Source organism: Macaca fascicularis, chromosome 1 (assembly GCF_037993035.2).
Source record: "Macaca fascicularis isolate 582-1 chromosome 1, T2T-MFA8v1.1".
NCBI classification, from domain to species: domain Eukaryota; kingdom Metazoa; phylum Chordata; class Mammalia; order Primates; family Cercopithecidae; genus Macaca; species Macaca fascicularis.
In genome coordinates this window covers 188,227,837-188,249,658 of record NC_088375.1, presented here as the reverse complement: position 1 = coordinate 188,249,658, position 21,822 = coordinate 188,227,837, and the positions used below count along the sequence as shown (strand labels likewise).

General features: G+C 54.3%; 1 protein-coding gene across 1 annotated transcript in view; it reads left to right on the top strand.

The window, feature by feature from the left end:
* Positions 1-6,416: 6,416 nt before the first annotated feature.
* Positions 6,417-21,822, top strand: part of DMBX1 (diencephalon/mesencephalon homeobox 1) — a 57,323-nt gene continuing 41,917 nt past the window's right edge. Inside the window, exon 1 of the mRNA XM_065523263.2 lies at positions 6,417-6,508. The gene's annotated coding sequence lies outside the window, so the exon portion shown is untranslated. The remainder of the gene's footprint in view (positions 6,509-21,822) is intronic.

Sequence of the window (21,822 nt, the reverse complement as noted above, 5' to 3'; positions counted from 1 at the left end):
CTCTGTCTCTCAAGTAGCTGGGACTATAGGCACATGCCACCATGCCCTGCTAATTTTTTAAATTTTTTGTAGACATGGGTCTTGCTGTGTTGTCCAGCCTGATCTGGAACTCCTGGCCTCAAGCGATCCTCCCACCTCAACCTCCCAGTGTTGGGATTACAGGCATTAGTCCCACGACGCCTGACAACACACCCCATTCAATTCCATGATCCAGACCTGACTTCACCATAGGGCCAGGCCTTGTCCATGTTGCTGGGTATTGTGCCCTTGGAAGAAGGTCCTTGAATGTTTCTGAAAGAATGAATGAAGGAGTAAGCTGAGCTAGAGGACATGTTGGCCTGGACAAGGCTGTGACAAAGACGGCAGGGCCGGCAGGGCCAGTGAGCCCAGATATGGACCTCCCATACAGATCAGATGAAAGTCTTTAGGCAACCACCGTACTGGGGTGAGGTCACAGGAGCTGAGTTGAGCCCTTGCTGGGGGAGAGGGGGACAGGAAGTAGCAGGGGCAGGGAGAGAAGGGATAGATGGAGAGCTGTCATCAGCACCAGCAAGTCACTGCCAGAGCCCCGGGGCTTTGACTTGAATGCTTCATGGCCCCTGAAATCCTAGGTCTCTTCTGGGGGAAGAGGTTCAGGGAACCCTCCCCTGACTTTGAGGAAGGAATGGGGCCTACACTGGGGCAACGAGAAGATTCTAGGTTTGGGAATCAAACAGAGCCTTTCTCTTCTAGCTGTGGGATCCCAGGCAAGCTTCTTAACTTCTGAGCCTCAGGTTCCTCATCTATGAAATGGGGATGGCCAGGGAAGGTGCCTCATGCCTGTAATCCTGGCACTTTGGAAGGCCAAGGCAGAAGGATCACTTGAGCTCAGGAGCAACAGACTTTGTCTCTATAAAAAAGTTAAAAACTAGCTGGGCGTGATGGTTCATGCCTGTGGTCCCAGCTACTCAGGAGGCTGAGGTGCCATTTTTGAGGCTACAAAATACCAAGCGCTATGATAATGGATTATCTCTCTACTCTACACAACAGCTTTCTAAGGTTGCGAAGTCATTTTGCAAACAAGGAAATTCTAAGACAGGCAGGGATTGGAAAACAGCAGATAAAGTTTTGAAGTCATTTCTGACTCCAGAGACTCTTTAACCTAGGCACCATGAAGCCTCTTAGACCTGGTTCATATACCCACTGCCCTGTTCCCGCAGCCCTTCCAGCCTGGCCAAATCCAGACTGGGGGAAGTGGGGGCTGCACAGCAGGCAGGGCAGCTCAGGTCCAGCAGAGGTGGCCCCTCGGGTCTTGTTCCCGCCATGGCGTGGGTTGGGCATCTGTCCAGCTTGATGAGTCTCCAGCCCCGCCATGCCATTAGCGGGCAGCCAGAGGGGGTGTCTGCAATCGCCAACACTGGGGTTCCCACTGCTGCTTGCCTATTAGTGGCTGGTGGCTTCATGGTGATTTATTGGGGCTTCTTCATTTCCCCTTGGTCCGCTATAAACATATTTATACCACCGGAGTGACCGATAAATTTCCCTTATGAATCCTGTTATCTCCCCTATTAACCATCCGTCACCTTTTATGTGGCCACAATGGGCCAGGCCAGGGCACCAGGGCTGGGTGGGAGGCCTGCAGCCCACAGCCCCGGAGCCCAGTGAACTCTTCACCTCCCCCACTGCTCCCCAGACAGGGCAGCTGCTGCCTCCTCAGAGCTGCCTCTAGGATGAGGATATGGTCCTGGGAACAGACTGAACTTAAACACGCGGGGCCTTTGAAATGTGGCTTCCTCCAGGGTCTCAGTACGGGAAGTCCCTCTCAGGGCTAACCTGAGTCTCTCCTACTGTAGCTCAGCCTTTGTCTCTTCTAAGTGATCAGGAGCCTCCTGAAGCTGCTACTGCTGCTGCTCTTCCTTCTCTCCCTACCCTCAGCTCTCATCCTTATCTTCTAAGTGCAGCAGAAAACTAAGACACAGTTAAATGTAGTACGGGGTTGGGAGGGAGATGGCAGCTGGCATTTGCTGAGCATCTCCTCTGTGCCAGTCACTTTGCATTCATGACTTCATGTGATCTTCACACAATCCTAGACCCGGGCATTTATGGCTCCATTTGTCAGATGAGGATGAGGAAACAAGGCTCAGAGACATTAAATGATGAGCCCAAGTGCACCCAGGCAAAGGGCAGAGCTGTGATTTTGGGCTTTTCTGGTCCCAAAGCTGGTGCTTTCAACCACTGCACTATACAGCCTCTTTGAATGCTCTTGGCTGGGAGAGGTTAATCAAAGAACATTTTCCAGAGTGCTATGGAGCAGGAGAGGGAGGTAAAGAGAGGCAAGTGGGGGGGCCCTGTTGAAGGCTGGTTGGGGGAAGTGGGCAGGGATGTGGAGTGGGGAGTAACCTCTTTTACTTTCCAGTCAGGGAAACCTGGACACCTGTTCAGTCAGGCCCCAAGTTGCTGGGGGTAGGGGGTAAGGTCTCTAAGAGCCGGAAGCCACCTGTCTTGCCAGAGCCCGAGCTAGAGGATTAGGGCCGGGCTCAGACCTCCGCTGCTGTTTGCCTGGGACACAGCCCCCCGCATATTTAGGACTCAACCTTCTCCTGCACCTGGGCATGGAGGATTCTACCTTTTGACTACTTGATACACCAGCTTCCTTGGGAGATGGCTGAGTGTGTATATTATCGGGATGCCTGGGAGTCCTGTTTCTGCCGACATCACCCACAAAATCAGCCACAACTACTGACAACTCCTCTGGAGTTAAGATAACCACCATGCTCCAATGAAGAAGAATTCTGAGACTTGAGGAGACTGAGGTGTACCCTCTGAGTCCTGTCTTTGCTCCTCCAGCTCCAGGATAATGGGCATAGAAAGGTATTGTTATTCTCATTTTACAGATGAGGCAACTGAGGCCCAGAATGGGAGGGTATCTGAACAAAGAATGGAGTCCCAGGGCAAGGGATGGTGACTGGGGCAGGGCGGGGACTCAGCTGCATGAGAGCCAAGAGGAAGCAGAGTGGGGCTGAGGGGCGGAGTGTCATCTGCGGGTCTGGGTGGCCATGGGTGGAGGTGAGGGGATCAGCTCTCTGGAGGATGTCTAATTATTCATGTCCTCAGCAACAGAGTCCCAGATGGTCTGAGGGTGGCTATGGAAGAGAGGATTATGGACTTAGCACCGCAAGGAAACAGATTCTCTTCTGACTACAAGAGGATATGGAGAGGTCATTCTGGCCATTCCCCTGCCTCCCATGGTCCAGAGGGAAGAGCTGTTGGAAGGACAGATGGCTACAAGATCTAGCTCCTCTACCTCCTGGCTCCCCATACCCCAGCACCTGTGGGACATGGAGCCTAAGTTGGGAGAAAGTTCTGGATTCAGGCCCCATGTGGTCATTGACCTGCTGTACAACCTGGAGCATGCCTGGCCTCCTCTGGGCCTCTTCCTTTAGAAAATCTCCAGCTCAGACTCCAGCCTCCATGCTACCATATGCCATGGGGACACCCTCCCCTCAGAGCAGAGCTCCTGTTGGGGTGGGGGGGCCAGGACAGGGACAAGCCAGACACTCTGGGTGTCTCTCCACAGTGATTCTCAGCCTTGCTTTGTGTCCTGGGCTCACCTGCTCCTCTCCCTCCCCTCCTTCCACCTGCCCTCCCTGTCCTACCATCTGTCTGTCTGTCTGCCTTTGTCTTTGGTCTGGCTGCCTCCTCCCGCTCACCCTTGTCCTCTCCTCTCTACAAGGTTGGTCTCCCTTGGTGGGAGGGGTAGGGCCGTGAGTGCGGTGAGAGCACATGCAAGCTCCCTCCCTCTCCCTTCCCGCCCCTCCTGCCCTCTCCTCCTCCCACACTCACATACACACTCTCTCTCAGTCATTTTCAATGTCATAAATTTCCACGTCTCTCTCCTCCACTCGGCTATTACCTGCGCCTCCGTCACCGGGCCGCGCTCTTGCTCCCAGATGGGCTAGGCCATCTCCGCTCTGCAAATGACTCAGGGAGAGAGAGGCAGGGAAGGAGGGAGAGAAAGGAGCAGAGACGAAGAGAGATTGAGAGAGAAAGCAGGCGAGCAGAAAGAGACGGAAGCAGAGAGGGAGAAGGCAGCCTGGGGTAGGGCTCAGCCCCTCATCCTCCTCCAAACACAGAGTCACTGCCAACAGGGAGCCTGCCTGCCCCGGGCTGCAGGCAACAGGGTAGGATTGGGGGCTGGTGCTGAGCCTGGGGTGCAGTCAGGTCACCCAGCTCTGCCTGCACCCAGTATGGGACTCTGTCCTTCCCCTCCACTCACATTTCCCATGCGCTACCCTTGTGCCAGCCCTCTGCTGGTATTTTCTCTTTTCAGGAGGTCGGCTCTCTGCTGTGCAGTGCAATAGGACCCTGTGGGGACACTGACAGGTGTGTTCAGAGTTCCTACAGCTGGGGGTGGGGCTGCCCTGGGAGTTGTGCCTCTTTCTCCAGAAATTGACTCTGGGCATAAGCGGTTCTCTGCTCAGACCAGGGCTTCTCACCACCAGTTTGAAGCTCCCTTCTTCTCTCCTATCTTCATAGGAACTCCTAGCTTTTGCAGGTCTGGTTCTTTGGATGATAGTAGAGCTGGGAAGATCCAGGTGGTCTGGGGAGAGAGCATTTCCAGGCAACCCCATGGGACAGAGAGTGGAGCTGAGGAAGGGTCACTCTCCCAGCCAGGAGTAAAGTAGCAGGACTGAGAGAAAGTGGACAGGGAACCCCAGGCCCTCGAGATGCGGCTGGGAAGCACCAGCTGGTGGTATTAGTGATGGCTGTGATGTGTGCACGCTGCTGCTATTGCTGGGAGGTATGGACCTGGGCCTGGTGTGGATACCAGAACTTTCAGAAAGGTTTACCAGCTTCTGTCATCAATACCTCCAAGTGTTCCTCCACCCAACAGAGTGATCTTCCTGAGGCAGGAAGGTCAGCTTGAGCCCAGGAGTTCCAGGCTGCAGTGAACTATGATCGCACCTGTGAATAGCCACTGCACTCCAGCCTGGGTGACAGAGAAAGACCCCATCTCTAAATAAATAAATAAAAACAACACAATGCAAATATGATTATGACACTCTCTTGCTTAACCCCTCCAGTGGCTCTACCTCCCATGGTGAACAAAATCGAAGCCCCTGCTGGCCCCAGCCTCTCCTCCTGTCTCTCTGCCCACCTCTGTCTCCTGACAAGACCAGGAATATGTCCAGTGCTCTTTCTGTTCCCCTTTTTCCACAGAGCTGGCTCCTCATTCCTCAGCTCAAATGTCACTGCACAGAGGAGCCGACCCCGATTAAATGCCAGGTCACCCCATGAATCTCTATCACAGTCTTCTGAACACCTGTTTTGTGGCCCTTTTTGCACACAGTCATTGTGTTTCCTCATCTGGGTACTTGCTCAGGGTCAGACTCCTCTGATGGGTTGTACCTCCATGAGGTCAGGAGCTGTGTCTGTTCTGCTCACCAGAGATGGCACCTGCCATGTCATGAGCCTTCAAGGAGTGTTTGTTGACTGAATGAATAATGTTGATGTAGATGCATCCTCTGACCTTGGTTTGGATGGGGACTGATGTTGGGATGGATGTTGAGGTTGGACTGATGGTCTCAGGGTTTCTTTCCATCTGGGAAATTTGATAAAATTCCAGTGTGATAGTGTCTATTCCAACAGGGAAAGGCATCTTGTCCTGATGTTGGGAATTTAGCCTATGACCAGGGTCAGGCCTCATAAAACAGAGTTTTTCTTAACTAATGGCCACATGCTGGAGTCCCTTCATCTATGGGTAAACATTTAGACACACACACACAAAAACACACATGTGTGCTCACCACAGGCATCTCCATGCACAGAGTGGCCTCAGGCAAGCCACACTTACACACATACAGTCCTCAGAGATGCTGTACACACACCAAGGCACACAAAGTGACAAACCCAGTTATGTACATTCCTGCACATGCCAGACACAACCCCACAGGTGTATTTGTGAGCAGATGCACACATACATGTACACATACCTGCAAGTATGTACGTATGTGTGCAGACACAGTCATGTAACTCAACATAGACACTTAGAATGACATCAATGGAGAAGACACCTGTTCACCTGCTTGCTTGCTGGGGCATCCACACCATGGAGTAACAGACTGGGCTTCGACCTCCCCTCTGGCAGTGGGGTGCATTACACTCAGGGGTCCCTGTTCTCCAGCCTCACCTCTACAACCACCCACCCCCACCCTTGACCCCTCTCCCCTACCTCTGCCCTCATGGTCTTGTGAGAGACTCAAGCTTCTGCAGACTCACTCTGTGGCCAGAGGCAGGGCTCGGCTGGAACTGGGGTCAGGGCTTGGTCTGTGGACAAGGCCAAGGTTCATTGGGTGACTGGGGTCAGGCTCATCTGGGACCAAGGTCAAAGGTGAATTGGGGCTGAGGTTTTCTTGTTTTCTGTGTCTCTGCTCACAGGTGTACCCACCCCAATGTGTGCCACCCTGAGGAGCCCCTGGCAGGATCAAGACTCAGGGTCCTCATTGTGGGCCTCTGCAGCTTGTGGAAGGTGAAGGGGGGCAGGTGGGGGGCCAGGCCTGGGCAGATAGCTGTGAGGTACGTTTCCATCTCTGCGGGTCGGGCGGGCGAAGCCATTTCCAATCTGCTCTCTATCATTTTCAATATCATTAATCCCAGACACTCTATTTTCCATGCCTGCGCAGCCAGGCCCCCGAGTGTGCGCCGTGTAAAGTGACACATATTCATCACCGGCTCGTGGCGCCGGCGCCGACGCTGATACAATATTAGTGTTGCCCCCCCTTTCGGAGCCCGCTCCGCCCGGCTCCCCGATGGCACGAATCCATCACCTGGAGCCCGTGTCACTTTCCCCAGCAGCCACATTTGTTTGGGCACTTAGGAGGTAATTGTGGCACATTAGCCGGGGTGGGGAAGGGCGCTGGGCGCCCGGGAGGAGGGGGAGGGCAAGGCTTCTTCTTCTATAGCCCCAACCCATCCTGGCCTGGTCCAGCCCCTGGGTTCTGGATTCTTGCTCATTTTTGAGGGAGAGGATCTTGGGAAGGAACCCATGTGGAAGAGGTCAACTCGGGCCTCATCAGGACGTCTCAGGTCGTTCCCCAGCTCTCCTGTTAGCCCCAACATTGGGAGTTGCTCCACAAAGGCGCTGGCTTGGAGGTGATGGATTCAAAACCTTTTCTTGCCAACCAGTCCGCATCCCAGCACTGAAACTCAGGATGTGGCAACATCAGCTCTGCTGGCTCCATTCCAAATTCCATATGGGAGTGGGGAGTAGGGGGAAGCAGGAGGGAAGACACCCCAGCCCTTGGGAACCCAACTCTGAGGGAAAATCTGGCTCTGCCCTAGAAGCCTGGGCTGAGAGAGGAGGCCCCTCCTCTGAGAGGGGGTGACATGGCCCACCCCTCAGGAATCCTATCTGCATTCAGGTGGAGGGGACATCACCCAGCCTGACTAATTGAGGTGGCCCAGGTCAGGGTGCTTTTGGGAAGGCTGCCTGGAGGAGGTGAGCTAGAAACAGGGACAGCCTCTGGATACACGGAGGCCCAGAGTGGCTGCAGAGTGAAGAGGAGCAGCAGCTGGGGTCACTGATCTGAGCAGAGGCCAGACTGTGCAGGGACATGGGTTCTCCCTCCCTAGTCCGCAGGGCTAACACCCATTAACCTCGTCAGCAGACAAATTGCCCGTCTTGTCAAATTCCCATTTAAAATGCAAACTCAATTTGACAGAGTAAACGGAGCGGAGGTGGGAGCGGATAATCCAGTGGAGGCTCATTAGCGAGGCCCAATGAGAGGGCTCTGCTGGGATGGCCTAACGGACCTGCCATGATGAACCTCTCAGCCTCTTAGCATCCCACCACCCGCTCAATACCCTGACTCATCTGCCCTACTGCCCAACCCCTCACAGAGTCTGGGGACCCCAGCTGCCTACCACCACCTCTGGAAGGTGCATCTGAGGGCTTTGGAAGCAGACAGAGCTGGGAACCAGGCCCTGCTTCTCTGCCTGTCCACTCAGTGGTCTTGGGCAGTGACAACAGCCACCATCCCCCCAGAGATCCCACTGGATCACAGTGTGTCTATTCTCCTATAAGGCCCGTGCTGTAGGGGTCCTGTGAGTTGGCATGATTAACTCACTCATGAACGAGAAACTTGGGGCTCAGGGAGGTTGCCCGGCTAGAAAGAGGCAGGCGGAGTGCAGACTTGAACCCCAATCCATCAGACTCCGACAGTCACACTTGTAACCACTGTATTACTCTGCCTTCCTGGATTGTACACGATTGTCCTTCCTTCTCTGCCTCCCTGGTTTCAGTGTCGTCACCAGCTGTGTGGGTCTAGAAAAAGTGACTTCCCTTTGAAGTTCGTTTATCTCATCTGTAAAAAATGGGTGAACAACAGCTGCCCAGGCCAAGGGTTAGGATAAGGAGAATTTTAGTAAGTTTTTGGGTTATGAATACTAATAACCACCCCCGCAATATCTGCAGACAACTTAGCCTGGGCGGTGGGGGTAGGAAGGGATGGGTCTGAAGGGGAGAGAAAGATGCTAGATTTTCCCAGGAAGCAGCTCATGAACAGACCACAGGCCGTTCCTGGTGCTTGGGACCTGGACACCTCTAGACTGGCACCCTCCCTGCCTTCTCAGCTCCATGCCTGGACCCTTCTAATAGGAAAGAAGCTCTTGGCCACTCTCAGGGCCTGGAGTGGGGCTGATGGGTCTCCCAACTCTGGGAAGGGGTGTCTTGGGCAGGGGAAGGTCCTGCCTCCCAGGCCACTCCTTCCCGTCCCGTCCCGTACTGCAGCCAGGCTCTTGCTGCCTGTTGTCAGTAGTTGGAATAATAGACGATTATGAGGCTCTGGAGGGCAGCTGCCGAGAGGTAATGGGCTGTTGCCCTACCTTACCTCTCCCTGGGTGCCCCCAGCTCTGCTCCCTCACAGGTGCATGTGGAGCCCCCACCCTCCAGACTCAGGCTGCACCTGTCCCTGCTGCCACACAGGGCGTTGTGCTTCTTGGCTGCCTGGGAGCCGGTGCTGGGTGTTCTCTCGGGGTCCCATTGCCTGTTGCTGACATCACAGCAAGAGCCTCACCCCAGCCTCTGCCTGCCTCAGAGGACGGCTTGCCAGACAACTGGAGGGAGGTGGAGAGTGCCACCCACTCCTTTGCCCTTCCTCCTTTGCAGCCCACCCCAGCCAGGCTTCACAGGCACCAGACCAACTGCTCTGAATCCCACCATGACTCCTCAGCATCCCCAGGGGAGAGCCAACCCCCTCAGCTGGCATTCAAGGCTCTACAAAATCTGACCTCAGTTTGCCTTCTGGTTTCTCTCTTGGCACAGTCTCCTGAGCTCCACTCTGTCTGCCTTTGCCAAGCTATGGGTTACCCTTGTATCCTTGCTTAGCATCCCCTCTAGATTCAGCATCGACCTGAGGGGTGGGGAGCCTCTTCCTCTTCAGCCCCCTCTGCCCTGTCCTCACCTGATCCTAGCAGGGAGCTGGTAGGGATCCCTCTGACACCCTGGTCCCTGGTTGGGGGTGGGGGTGAGCCCCAGAGGAGGAAAGGCTGAAGGGTGGGTGGTGCTCTCAGCTTCCCTCCAGTTGCTTGGCAAGCCATCCTCTGAGGCTGGCCTAATTCCCTTCAGAGCCTGGCTCCCATCTTCAGGGTGGGGCTTAGGGAGCTGAGAGCCCAACGCTAATGCCTAAGAAAGTCGTGGGTGGATTAGAAAGCGAGGGGGATTAGGGCCAGAGCTGGTGGCTGATGCAGGAGTGGAGCCCCTCCTTCTGAGGAAGAGGAGGCTAATCCTGCTTAACGACTGAGGAGCTGTCATGCTGAGGGGGGCTTCTTCCCATCCACTTGGGCTGCCCAGGCCCAACAGGAGCAGCATGAATACCCATCCACTCCCTCTGTCCTCCAAACTTTTTGTCTCATGTCCCTCCAAACCATCCTGCTCTGCCTTGTCCTCCACAGAGCCCCAGCCCTCCACATAACCTCAAAACTTCTCATCCTGCTGTGTCTGCCAAAACTGCCCCATCTAGCCATGTCCACCAACCTTCATTACCACCTACTTCTCCATGAACCAAGCCATCGCTAGGGCCCATTCATCCCTCTGCCCAGAAAGTCTGCAGTGGATGCTGTGGTGCTGCCCAGATTGCCCTCGAGGGCCGAGATATTCTTGCAGTGCTGGGAGTGTTGGCCGCTGTGGCCTCACGGTCGAGTTCCTTCCTGGGGAAGTGTCCTCAGCTGGCCTCACACAAGGTTGTGTCCCTTTGTTGGGGGAAGTCCACAGGTGACTGGTTAGTGTGGGAGTCTGGCCTCCCCACTTCAATCTGGGACATCTCTGAAAGGCCATCCCAGCAGCAGAATGGGATGTGAGAGGGGCCGAGGCCACTGTTGCAAGGGTAGCCCAGTTCAACCTGTCCCTCTGGCCAGTGCAGTGTCCCTACTGCCTCACCAGGCCATTGTTCCCCAGAACATTTCCAAAGACCCCACTGCACACTCCCTTCCCGATCTCTGCAAGAAATCTCACCTTTCACTTTCTGAAGTCCCAGGTTCGAGGATAGAAGATTAGATTGATCAGGGAAGGGTCTGGATTAGGATCTCCTGACCTGGATGTCAGGTGAGGACCAGCAGTCCCTTCCCTGACGATTAATCCTCCTAGGGGCTCCTTTAGTTTTAGTGGTATAGGTAGCAGCCCCATGGGCTGAGCGGGGAGAGAGGTCCTGCCCTGGAGAGCCAGTCTGGGATCCTGGCCTCAAGGGGGAGGCAGATTCTGTCTGGGGAGCTGATTAAGGAATGAGAAAGAACCCTGGCCTGAGAGCTTCATCTAAGACTGGAAACAAATCACGCCTCCCTCCAACTCCCCACGAGTCTGGCCTGAGAGGAGAGGCAGAAGTCTGACTTGGGAACCTGCTCTGAGCAGGGAGGAAGGACTCTATACTGAGAGCTGAGTCTGAGGGTGCAGGGTGGCCTCTAGGCCAAGAGAAGAGGCCGGCGCCAACCCAAGCTGCCTGCTCTACTGGGTCCTTGGTCCCACCATCAGCTGGGTCTTCGCTTGCCAGCCTTGGCTGGCTCTCCAAGCGGGCAGCCAGCGTGATGCCTGCATGTGGGGGGAATGTGGTCTCTGTGTTAATAATGGGAGGGCGGTTGGAGAACAACAGGAGAGAGCGTTGGAGAATAGCTGGCTCCTCGGTGCCATCAGGCTTGAAGCTCTGTGGGAATGGAGGCCTTCCTGCATGCAGGGCCTCCGAAAACTGCTGGTCCCAGGGTAACTTGAGAGCAGGGCCAGGGAAGGGGATGGATTGACCTTTGAGCGTCAGTTTGGGATGTGGGGTCAGTGGAGGGGGACCACTCCCACTCTGTTCCCTACCTTTGATGGACAAATGCTAATGACATTACCAGCGATTGACTAGAAACGAATAAATAATTCAGTCTGGCCTGAAAATGGGAGAAAAGTACTTAAATGCTATTGACAAGCCAGTCCCTGGTCTCATTACCCATGCAGACTCAGGCCTCCACATCGACCATGTCCCCCGATTCCTCCAAACCCCACTGTGGGCAGCCTCTGGCTTCCCTCCCATCAACCTGGCCCAAGTTGTGTGCGGAGGGTTACCTGAGGAGACCAGGTAGAGGGCTGAGGCTTGCGGTTCAGACCAGAGGGACCCTGCTGCCCAAAGGACAGCAGTCCCCCAAGTTCTTCCCCTTTTCCCAGATACTGGCAGCAGTGCCTCTTCACAGGCAGGGAGGTCCTGGGAAGTCGCTCTGTAGCCCCGCTCCAGGTGCACTTGCACAGGGGCACAGGCGGGCACTCACAGGGACACGCAGAGCCCGCCCCACAGCTGCGGCATCCTCTTCCAGGACAAGAAGAGCGGTGACCCCCAGGGCAGCTGTCAGTCACTGTGCTCTCAGGGAATACAAACTCATTAAATGTTTCCCTGCCTTGTCCCAGGGGCCCTAGTCCCCGAGTCAAGCCTGAGGAGGAGGAGGAGGAGGAGGAGGAGGAGGAGGAAACAAATGTGCAGCTGATCTTTTAAATCTCATCCTGTATTTCTGACCCTGGAGAAGAGAAGAGGGGATTATCGAGGGTGAGGATTACCCCTGGAAGGCCCTCTCTGTGGGTTCCTAGGGAGATGGCATTTCTGGCCCCTATAACACACCCACAACTCCTCCAAACAACAATTCTACAAAACAAAACCTTCCATTTTCTTTAAGAGTCTCTGTCTCTCTCTTCCTTAGCTGCCTGGGCCTGACATCCCTTCAGGACGCCTCCTCTGGTGTCAACAATCGGAAGCCAACAACACCTGCTGGTCAGAGATGGGAGAGCCTCAGAGACCCTTTAGCCCAGGGGATGGGTCACAAACAAGGACTCAGTGGAGGGGAATTTGGGGGAGCAGGCTGTGGCCTTGGACCCAGGCACTGCATGATGCTTCAGTGGCTATGAAGGGGTCTACTCCAGCCCAGCCCAGGAAATCATTCTAAAAGGGACCCTATCTCTTTGCAAACCAAATAACCTGCTCTCTGGGTGTGGGCAGAGGCCCTGGCAGCCCCCCAGTGCCTATCATTGGTAGACCTATCTCCTCCCTCCCTTTGGAGACCAGACCCTTGACCTTGCAGTCTGTAGGGTTTGGGCTGGGGTTGCCTCCCTGCCTCCCTCCTGGTCTCCTCCCTACTGCCTGCCAGAACTCTGCCCCCACCAGAGCTTGGCCTCAGAACATACCTGGACCAGCCCCTCCCGTTCACTGCCTCTGCCCCACAGAAGTCTAAGGGCTCCTCAGCTCTCTGTGCACAGCACCCCCTGCCTCTGGAGTGGGCTCAAAAACTCTGCTGTCCCGCTCATCATCCAGAAGGCCCTTCTTGCTCCGCATTTCCTCCCACCGTTGTGTCCCACGGGGAGTCATTTATCCAATCGACTGGCTCTCCTCAATGCAAACATTCACAGGAGCATTAACAAGCCTAAAACCCAATTAGCCTTCAATTACTCAGGCCTTAGTCAGATTTTCTGTGGTGGGGACAGGGGTGAGGAATGTATCTGGACACTGCCTGGGCGGTACTCCCGCCCTTTGGCCAACCCCCCAACCCATGCACTAGCACTCTGTTGCAGCCAGCCTGCTCCCCTCTGTGCTCCCTCCTGCCCTATACCACCTTCTTTCCTTCTTACTCTTCTCTCCCGACCCCTTTGCTACACCTCTCTAAAAACAATCATTGTTTTTTAATGTACATACACAATACATAAGGTTTGCAAAAACTCGTAAAAACATGATGCAAAAGAAAAGAAAATGAAAAGCTAAATCCTGCTCTACTTCCCATCCTGTAAATCCTGCTGTCAGTAATTGGGGGTTCTCCTTCCTTCCCTATGTTGGATTCTACATGTTTATAACCCCCCAACATAGTTTTAAGTGTTCTTTAAACATCTTCAAATTGGGATCACACTGTATATGAATAGTCATATAACTCTTCATACCTACTCTTCCCTTTCTTTTCTTTTCTTTTTTTTTTTTTGAGACAGAGTCTTGCTCCATCACCCAGGCTGGAGGTGCAGTGGTGTGATCTTGGCTCACTGCAGCCTTTGCCTCTGGGGTTCAAGCGATTCTCCAGCCTCAGCCTCCCCAGTACCTGGAATCATAGGCATGCCCACAATGCCCAGCTAATTTTTGTATTTTTTGGCAGAGACAGAGTTTCACCATGTTGGCCAGGCTGGTCTCAAACTCCTGACCTCAAATGATCGGCCTGCCTCGGCCTCCCAAAGTGCTGGGATAACAGGCATGAGCCACCATGCCCGGCCCATACTTACTCTTTTCACCAACCAGTGACATCTTATTTAGTTCGTACTTCTCTTTTCCCTCATCTACTTTCCCTCTGTACCTGTCCTGAATCTTTCTATACCTCCTCCTTTTCCTTGGACACATAGTATTCCATCGTTTGGACACCCTCTAATATATTTAATCAGCCCCTTCTTGATGGACATTTAGTTGTTTCCAGTGTTTGGCAATGACAAGCATCATTGCAGGGACCACCTCTGTACTTACATTGCTGTAAGTTTTCTGTGGGAAAGATTCCTAGAGTTGGAATTATTTGGCTACAGGGGATGCATATTTAAAATTTTGATAATTATTGCCAAATAATTAATCAACAATTGCCCTTTATCTCCAGAACCTCCAAGGTTGTACCAATTTGTATTCCCAAGAGTCTCCATTTCACCCTACTTTCATCAGTATTGGGCACTATCTTTTTTAAAATAATTATTGGCCAGGTGCAGTGGCTCACACCTGTCATCCCAGCACTTTGGGAGGCTGTAGTGGGTGGATGGCTTGAACCCAGGAGTTCAAGACCAGCCTGGGCAACATGGTGAAACCCCTGTCTCTACAAAAATACAAAAATTAGTTGGGCGTGATGGCTTACGCCTGTAGTACCAGTTACTCGGGAGGCTGAGGTGGGAGGGTGGGAGGATTGCTTGAGCCGAAGGCTGAGGTTGCAGTGAGCCATGATTGTGTCACTGCACTCCAGGCTGGACAATGAATTGAGATGCTATCTCAAAAAAAAAAAAAAAAAAAAAAAAAGATTATTTTATTTTCATCTAATTTGATTTGTACTTTTTTTCCCTCATCTCTTTTCCGTCTTCACCTCTCCTTTACTTCCGTGCCTCACCCCTTTCTCAATTCCCTCCCTCCTACCTTGCTCCTGTCTCTCCTTCAGCCCCCCTCTTTCCTCACCTCCTTTGTCCCTTCCACACATTCTTCCCCATATCTTCTCATTCTTTCTTTTCCCTCCTCTTCTCCCTTCTTCCTTGGGTACTGCAGTCCCCCGGGGAGGGCAGCCAGAGAAGCTATTAGCTCTGCCCCCCTAATACTCTGAGTCCCACTCGCCTCTTAACACCTCCCTGAGCCTGGGCCTCTAAGCCCCATCTCACTCTCGTCTCCCTCTAATCACTAAGGCTTATTTCTGATTTTCTGAAGTGACAAGGAGCTGGGTTTGGGGGGAGGGAGGGCTGTCAGCCAGCATCTCCCAGGATTGAGGGAGGGAAGGATGCAGGGAGGGAGGCCTGGCTGGTAGGATGGAGTGGTGGAGACTCCAGCTAGGCCCTCCTCACTCTGAACAGGGAGACCAAGTTCTCCAGCCCCTTCTGCCTTGGCTTATAATGCATATGTTTCCAATGTTAGGGTGTTCTTTTAGGCTAGATTCTATATTCTCTGGTTTCCTCTGTAAAAAGGAAAGTGACTTCCTCCCCTCCCTTCACTCAAGGGAGCCTCTGTGGACAGGGCCTCTAATGCCCTTCTCCCTCCCTTGCCACCACCCCGATAGGAGAATCCTGCCCCCATCTCTCCCTGCCCCACCCCTTTGATCCTATAAGTGGGAAAAGCCTCCAGGCTGCAAAGCCTGTGTCTTCTGCTTCCCACCTTATATAAATCCCGGTCTCCCCTCCCCTGTCCCAAATCCATCCCTCCAAAAGCTCAGTGAATTGGCATAAATTTAATTAAGGACAGCAGCAAATCTCTCGTCGTTTTAAAGACGTTTAAGGTTTAAAATACATGCTAAGAGTAGAGGTCTCAAGAGAGGTGGGACGAGGGAACCAGAACTAATTCCTGGGAGGTACAGTTGGGCCTCTGTTCTAGCCCTAGTGAGTGACCCTGGGTGCTCCCCTTGGTGTCTCTGAGCCTTGGTTTCCTCATCAGCCCCCTGAAAGTTCTGCAAGGCCCAGCAGGCCTACCTTGCTCTCGCCTGGAAGTGTTCTTGCTGTGCTAATTTAATTACATGGCCTAACTGGGCCCAGGCTGAGGAGGCAGTTAATGGCAGCTGCAGAGACAGTGAGTAATCAAGAATTAATTAAGCGTTTCTGGGGATTCCCAAGTCTCGGCTAGGGATTCCTATGAGCGTGGCTCTGGCTGGGCAGGGAGTGGGGCCCCTCTAACTACCCCTTACCCTGTTCCTGGCTCCTCAGGAGTTAGGGAAACAGCAGGCCCTAAGTGCAGGAAGGTTCTGAGTAAAGGGCTGTCCATCCACTAAGGCAACCTTTGATCAATGGGATATGGAACCACACAGTGGGGACCGGGCACAGTGGCTCCTGCCTGTAATCCCACCACTTTGGGAGGCTGAGGCTGGAGGATTGCTTGAACTCAGTAGTTAAGACCAGCCTGAGCAACATGTTGAGGCGTCGTTTCTACAAAAACTCAAAAGCAAAAAATTAGCTGGGCATGGTGGCAGCCGCCTGTAGTCCCAGCTACTCAGGAGGCTGAGGTGGGAGGATTGCTTCAGCCTGGGAGGTTGAGGCTGGAGTGAGCCGTGATTACACCACTACTGCACTCCAGCCTGGGTGACAGAATGAGACCCTGTCTCTAAATAAATAAATAGATAAATAAATAAATAAAATAAACCCTCACAAGGGCCAGCAGTGGGGTGGGCTGTGTGAAACTGAACAGGTGCCTGTGCCTGTGGGTATGGGGCATTTTTGTGAAGAGCTTAGCCTTTGTGGAGGCTGGGATCAGTCTAGGCTGGGTGCGTGAAAAAAAAATGTGGCATTTCAGCCTCTGGGCTTTGGAGTCAGGCAGCCCCGAGTTTCAGTCTCTGCATTACTATTTGCTAATAGTGCGCCCTTGGCCGAGGACTTCCCCCAAAATGCTTTACCCTCTGCCCCAATGCTTGTCCTCCAGACATTCCCAGAGCGGGTTCCTTCATGCCATGCAGGTTTCAGTCAAAACGCGCCTCCTTAAGAAGCCATCTTTGACCACTCAGTCTCATTTACCTCTCCTTCCCCTACAGCCACTGCCACATCACCTTGCCTTATTTTCTGTTCATGTATTTCTTGTTTCCTGTGTGTCGCCTGCCTCCTTCACTAGAGTCAAGTTCCACGGAGGCAGAGACGGGGTCGGTCTGGCTCACAGGGGTATGTGCCGAACCCTAAACCCCGCTGGGTGCACAGAAGGCGCTGGAAGAGGGAAGGAAGAGGCCTCTCTGAACCTGTTCCCTCCCCTGGAGAGTGGGGCTAATCACATACCCTGCAGGCTCTGAGGTGGTTGTGAGGAGGATTCAGAGACGGGACCCAGGGAGCTCTGAGCGCGGTGCCAGGCCGGGACGTGGTCACCGCCTCGTCACTTGTGCATTTCATGCTGTGGCCTCCCAGGCCGGGCGACGCAGCCGCGGGGCTGCAGCTCTGGGCCAGGCCCGCCAGGCCCCCGCCCCGCCCGCCGCGGGCCCTGCTCCTTCCCAGGCGCCCCCGCGCCGCCGGCGCTTTGAAGTCCCAATCCGGCAAATAGAGTCAATCAATTATGAAGGGAACAATCTGGCGGCCCCTCGGGGAGCGGCGGCCGAGCGATCCCGGGGGATTAGGCCGCAAATCGCGCTGAGCCTCCCTAAGTGACAGCGAGAGAATCGCGCGCGGCGGCGACGGCGGCGGCGGGAGCGGGAGGGAGCGCGGCCGCTAACCCGATTATGCAGATCCGCGGGGGGCGCGGATTAGGCCTCGGGGGCGGCTTCGCCTTAAGCGGCTCGCGGATTTGGGAAAAGTTTACTCGGGCGGAGGGGACGGAGACTCCCCCCGGCTGGCTGCCGAGACTTCTCCCAGCCGGGTGAATGGAGGACCCGCCTGCAGGGGCAGCCGCGAAAGGGTGGAGCGGGCGCGCCTGCCGTGCCACAGCCACAGCCACAGCCACACTTTCCAGGCGCGCACACTCACACGCACACCCAGGCCACAATAGCCGTGCCTGCACCAGCCCACGGGCGCCCGCGCGCTGCCCACGATCGCCTTCCCAAGCCCCAAAACACTCGCGAACGCACGGGGCCGCGCCAGCACACATAGCCAGGCCCATGTCGGCTCATAAGCGCACGAAGCACTGCCTCGTGCTCACATGAGTATGCACGTACTCACAGATGTACAATTTGATGTTCAGATGCCTGCCTCCCTGTGGTTCCCGCAGAATCCCTCCGTGACACAAGGTGTCCCTGCCAGCCTATGTAGACGTAGGACTGGTGCACAGCCCTGCACCTGGGCTCTCCCACGGACCTCCCTCCAGCTTCTCTCCTCTGAAGGACCTTAAGGACAAGTGTGTGTTACTGTCCGTGAGTGTGTGTTTGAGTGTGGCCTGTCTCTGGAGTCTGGGCCCAGTCTGGGCTTCTGCAACTGGGGCCTTCTCAGGGTACGTGGAAGAGACTGAGGCAGGACGCTGGCATGGAAACAGGCCGAGTCCTCTTGGTGACTCTGGCTAAGGGGTCCTCTCTGCAGGGCTGAGGATCCAAGACATTCCTCACCAGGCCCCTCTGGGCCTGCCCCTTCCCTGAGGTGTTATCAGGGAGGAGGCAGGGGAGAGGGAGAGTGGCTTCCTTTTACCCATCGAGAAAAAGGACACAGAACCCAGCTCCAAGCCTACCCAACTCAGGATGTGGGAAAGGCTCAGACTCGTTCCATTTGTAAAACGCCCATTGTGTGTGATCAGTGTGTGTCTGTGGTCCATACATGTGTTCATGCTTAGTGTATGTCCACAGTCTGTGTACATCCATGGTAATATATGTTTTTATACAGCATGTGTTTGTGGTCAGTGGAATGTGTATCTCTAGTCTCACACCCCTCGCACAAACATCACATCACACACAATGACTGTGGACACACACTGACCACAGACAGGCACTCATCATGGACACATACAATGGTGATGGATGCACTGTTTTGTCTCTGACACACACACACACACACACACACACACACACACACACACGCAACTCCTTATAGAGACCAATCCTTTGAATGGACAGATGGTGGACATTGAATTGTTGCCATAGTGGCACAGGGAATTGGGCGCTGTGGCTCACACCTATAATCCCAGTATTTTGGGAGGCTGATCAGGTGGATCGCTTGAGGTTAGGAATTTGACACCAGCCTGGGCAACATAGTGTGACCCTGTCTCTATAAAAAGAAAAAAAATTTAAATAAAAAACCCAGAGTGGCAGAGGGTAATTGCTGTGGCATGGAGGGCACCCCACCCCATGCCCTAGGCAGTGATGGAGTGACCCTGTGGCTGACTGGATCAATGAGGAAAGAGAGGTCAGGGTCAATAAGTCTTTAGCAAGCAGGGCACTGGCTGTTGCCTCCAGCCCCCATGCTACGTGCATGTGTACACCTGTGTGTCCATCACACCCACTACTCTTGTCACACACACAGAGGGGGTGTGTGTATGTGTGTGTGTGAGTTATCCCCAGAGTCTGGGATCCACCTTGAGATGGCCTGGGCTGACCCCTGGGATCCCAGTCATGGTGGGATGGGGTGCTCTATGGCAGGGTGAAGATGTGCTCTGGGTATTTTAGGCTACTGGGGTCAGTGAGAGTGATGGGGGAGAGAGGCATGTTCCCCTCCCTGTGTAGCCATAGCTAAGCCCTGGCCCTCTCTGGGCCTGGTTCTCTCACTGGCTTTTCCTCCTCTAGCCTTTCTGGTTCGGAGTCCCTGGGAGGAGAAGCCAGAAGAGTCAGACCCTTGAGAAGAAATCCCACCAAACCCTCTTCTCTGGGGCATCCCTGATCCACTGGACAGGACCCACCAGGCAGCCGAACCCCCCATTAAGATGTCTAGGCCCCTATGGGGCAATTGGGCCCAATTTCACTCTAAGAAAGCCTTCCTCTGGTCACCAATGGGGCAGATCTGATTAGGTGGCTGCAGAGAGTGCTTGGTCACAATTAATCAGCAGCCAGGCTGTGGGCAGAGGCCCACGCAGGCAGGAGCCCCGTCCCAGGGGTGCACAAGTCAGGGATGCTCCCAGGCCTATGGGGCTAGAGGGAGTGAAGTTGGGAAAAATTAGGCCCCCCCACACCCAGGGAACCTCCAGGTGGGGGCTGGACCATGGCTTTCTTCCCCAGAGCCCTGCCATGGTCCAGATCCTGCTGCATCCCTTAGTGGATGTGTATCCTTGGGCAAGGTACTTAGCCTCTCTGTGCCTCAGGCCTCATCTTTAAAATAAGGATGAAAACAATACCTTCCTCATAGGATCTATAAAAGAAAATGTAAAGCAGGTAGCAGAGTGGCTGGCACCTAGTAGGTGCTCAAGCTATAGGAACTTCTATTATTGTTACTATGGTTTTTAGTTCAGAACAGGCAGACTGCAGAAAGAATCCAACAGCCAATGAGCTCTTGAAACCCCTTCCCGCAAAGGAGGATGGCTGGGGAGAAGGGAAACTTTTGGGATCCACTGCAATTTTCCCCACCCTGTTCAGGCTCATCATCTAGGAGAGCACAGAGCGGATGGGGAGCCAGTCTGGGGCAGCCTGCCCTGTGGGGAGGGGAGCCTGAACTCCCTTCCCTCCCTCCAGCCACCAAGTGTGTGTGTAGGGGTGGGTGAGAAGAGGAGACACCGAATCTGAAGTGGCTCAGTGGCTCAGTTGTTTCAGGGCAGAAACCATTACCTTCCCGGAGAGAGAAGCCCACGGCCCATCTGAGGCTGGGGCAGGGGCAAGCGGGGATACAGATCGGAGTGAGACTCGGGGCCTGCCCTGGGGCCTCCTTGCCTTCCCCGTTCCCCTTGTCTGCCCAGGTGAAGAGGCAAAGTCCCTGCTCTTCTCCAGTTTGGGCCTTCTTGGCACTGGCCCAGGGGGTGGGGTAAGAAGGGGACCAGGAGGAGAGAGGGGTCCCTGCCCGCAGTGTCTTCATAATTGATTGTGCCTACTGTGTGCTAGGGGCCAGGCATCTCCTGTTTACTTTGTACCCTTGACACGGCTGGAAACCAGCAGGGACCTTTTCAAGAAAGTCATCCGATTATCTAGCCTGGGGGCATGACTGGACAGTGGGAATTGGAAGATTTCCGTATGAGGGAAGCTGGAGTGTGGACTGGCGGGATGGGGGCTTGAGACACTGCCTGCTGGCTTTGCATAGCAAACGTGCTGTCTTATGAAGATTGCCTGCCTGTTTAGGACTGCTCACGACTGCTGGTAATTGAGGGGAGGGCTAGTGCCGCCTAAATCACCCGGATACCACTACTGGGGTCAAGGTCAGGGAAAGCACTGGCCTACCAAAGTCCAGGCCCAGAAGCCACTTGAGCTCAAGATGGCAGTCTGTTGGGTCATCCCCAGGGTGGGTAAAGGGCATCAGAGATGGGCTGAACCCCTGGGCATGGGCTGTGTGCACGTTCTTACCCAGGAGTGGGACTGTAGGTTTGTGTGCAGCCCTCATGCACAGCATCCTGGAAAGGGCTTATTTTGCCTCTTCAGTAAGTGCCTCCCCCATTTCTGCTGGGTGCTTGGACCCTCCGAGTGCGACGGATGCCACTGAGTGCTCTTCTGCTTCATGACCTCCCGGCTTCTATCCCCTTGGCCTCTACTCTTGGCTGCTCCATGTCCCCTACTCTTGGCTGCTCCATGTCCCTGTTTCTACCTCTTAGTGTCTTGTCAAGGGCCTGTGAATGTGTGTCGCTGTCTCTGTCTGGCTGTATCTCTCTCTGTCTCTGTGACGATCTCCAGTTCTTCCTTGTCTGTCTCTAAATCTTGGTGTCTCTCCATCTGTACCTCTCTGCTTCAAGGCTCATCTTGCCCTCGGCAAGCCTCTGTGCGGCTCGATATGGTCTGTGTGCTCAGGTTTTGTTTTTTGTTTTTTTTTGTTTTTTTGAGACAGAGTCTTGCTCTGTCACCCAGGCTGGAGTGCAGTGACATGATCTTGGCTCACTGCAACCTCTGCCTCCTGGGTTCAAGCAATTCTCATGCCTCAGCCTCCCAAGTAGCTGGGATTACAGGCATGTGCCACCACATCTGACTGATTTTTGTATTTTTGGTAGAGATGGGGTTACACCATGTTGGCCAGGCTGGTTTTGAACTCCTGGTCTCAAGCAATCCACTCGCCTCTGCCTCCCAAAGTGCTGGGATTACCGGCATGAGCCACCGAGCCTGGCCTATGCTCAG